This window comes from Meles meles, chromosome 7, assembly GCF_922984935.1.
Source record: "Meles meles chromosome 7, mMelMel3.1 paternal haplotype, whole genome shotgun sequence".
Classification (NCBI taxonomy): domain Eukaryota; kingdom Metazoa; phylum Chordata; class Mammalia; order Carnivora; family Mustelidae; genus Meles; species Meles meles.
Window position 1 is genome coordinate 33628618 of NC_060072.1, and position 2678 is coordinate 33631295.

The following is a 2678-nucleotide window of genomic DNA, read 5'->3' on the forward strand; positions in this document are numbered from 1 at the left end:
TGAGGTTAGTTAAGAAAACAAAGTTCAGAGAGTTTAAATAACTCAATCCCTCAATGTCACACAGCCAGTAAATAACCAAAGCCAAATTCAAATTCAGATATATCTGATTCCAGAACTCATAATCTACGTCAGTAGGAATGATATTACAAGGCAGTAGTTCTCTCTCTCTCGGAACACTTGGGCCTTTTCTAAAGGGAAGGGAGTATTGAGTGGGAATTTTCATTACCAAGTTCTGAGCACTCACTGTTCTATTTCAAAATTTGTATCAGTCATAAAATAGGACATACCCAATAGCTTTGCCTTTACTCAGCCTCTCTCCCTTGGAAGTATGCACCATGGTCCTGAATTGTTTTATCCCTACTTAGTTCACACACAGAAAATGTCTTTTGGTGACCCTGGTAATCTACTAGGTCGCAATATATTGTAAAACTATTTACCGAATGTCAAATTGTGCAGGATTTAATCATTCTCAACTCCTTCTGTATCTCCTCCTGTGCCAACAGGGTTAGAAGCTTGCAAACTATATGTTAGAGACACTGCCAAGCTAGAGGATTAAGTGCCAACCTTTCTTAAATTCTAACATTAAGCAGTATTCGCAGAGGTTTGAAAAGTGGGAGGTGCAAATATTGGCCCAGCTCTGTTGGCATCCCCACTTCAGGGCTTTCGAAAGGAACAGACTTGTAGTTCTCAGGGTACCTGGGTGGCTCTGTTGGTTAAGCCAGGACTCTTGATGTTGGCTCAGGTCATGATCTCAGGGTCAGGGGCAGGAGATCGAGGCCCCTGTTGGGTTCTATGCAGGAGCCTGCTTAAGATTTTATCCCTCTCCCTCTGCACCTACCCCTGCCCCACATGTGAATGCTCTGTCTCAAAAAAAAAAAAAAAAAAAAAAAAAAGAGAGAGAGAGAGAGAAGAAAAGAAAAGGGAAAGAAAGAAAGGAGCAGCCCTGTGGGTTTAACACAAACAGAAGATCAAAGAAGTTTCTCCAGCAGTTAAGCCATTGGTGGCTCATGGGTTCCAGCACAATATGGCAGCAGCTCCCTGGTATTCTGCTTCTGTTTCTCCAGTCTTTTCAACAGTTTTGTAACCAATTCTCCACATCAAACTTTACTTGGCTTGAACTACATAAAGCGTTGTCTAATATCCTAACTGGAAACATAAGATATTACCTTTCTTTTCCCTATCTATCTCATATTTGTTAAAGGAGAGTTATGAATTTTAAACTCATTAATCTTTGACGCATTAAAATTTAAAGAATAAATTTCTAGTAAGAAGCACATCATATATCTTTATAAGACTTAGTGCTTCAAGAGTTCATAAAAATTCTTGTCACTGGATTAAAACTATTTTCTTTCTTTATAGAACTGTGAAATGGAGGACATTTAGTCCTGTGAAATTTGAATCCAAGTTATTTAAGTACTTGCAGATTGACTGAGCATTTACAGTAATATGATTTTAAAAGAACACTGAATCTGGAGAATTCTCTTTCAAGCATACTACTGTGTGAAATGCAATGTTTCAGACTTAATTTATTTCCTTCTGCACTCAGAATCTCCTTAGCAGAAAAAAAATGAGTCCTGGCATGGATGAATTCTAAGGTCTTTTCTTGTCCTCAGATCTTTGTTTTATTTTATATGTTAATTGAAAAGCTATATCTGAGTTATTAATGGGCTTCACAAGTTCTGTTTTTGGTTCTTCTCTATGCTAACACATGTCTGTGAGCAAGTCCCTTTATCTCCGAGTCTCATCTCTTCGTTGATATAATGAGAGATTTGAAATAGATGGTATCTATGTTTCCTGCTTACTCTAAAACCATCTTTGGTTCCAGTTTAACTGTTCTTTGTTTTGAGCAATAATTAAATTGATTTATCATATGGCTTGAAACTCAGTTTTCTTATTTATAAAACTGACATAATTATAATCAAATGAAATGTCAGACATAAAAGTGATTTATGCAAAGCACTACAATACAATATCATGATTCTGTTATTTAGCATAGTGGGTGAATATACATCTGGGGTGTTCATACGTTGACATGCACCCATCTAATTTTATTAAAGTATCTAGGTTTCACAACACTTTCTTTGAAGTTGAGCAATTTCTAGTGGCAGCCACCCTTATATGGATTTGTCACTTTATCTCATTAGAGTTAATAAAAGCTGAGGCTACTAAGTGAAGAAATTGGGCCTTTTATTTAGGACACAGGTATCTGGCCAACACCCAACTAGTCAGCCATTCAAATACTGTTTAATTAATTAAGAGCTTGGAGCCGCCTATTGAAGCTGGGTGACTAATTAGACACATTATTATGTAAGTCCTACAAAAGTTAAAAGTACCATTTTAAGCTTTTCTGGAGAAGCAAAAGAACATAGAACTCTAGAGCTGAAATGGATTCTCTGCTTCTGGGCTTTTCCTAAACCATACAAGGTAGTTATTTCTTCTACACTCAAAACTTTAAGATAGATTATTTCACAACTCACGACACCAACACAGATGATTTAAAAGATTCTGTGAGAAGTTATATCCATTCCAATTTTTAGACATGATTTCTATTACCATGAACAAATAAGACAGAAAGGATTTCAGAAGACAGATACTCATTAGAGTCATAATAATTATATTAGTAATAATGCCTTCGGAGTTCAGTTTAATCACTTATTTTCTACTGACCTTTGGGGGTT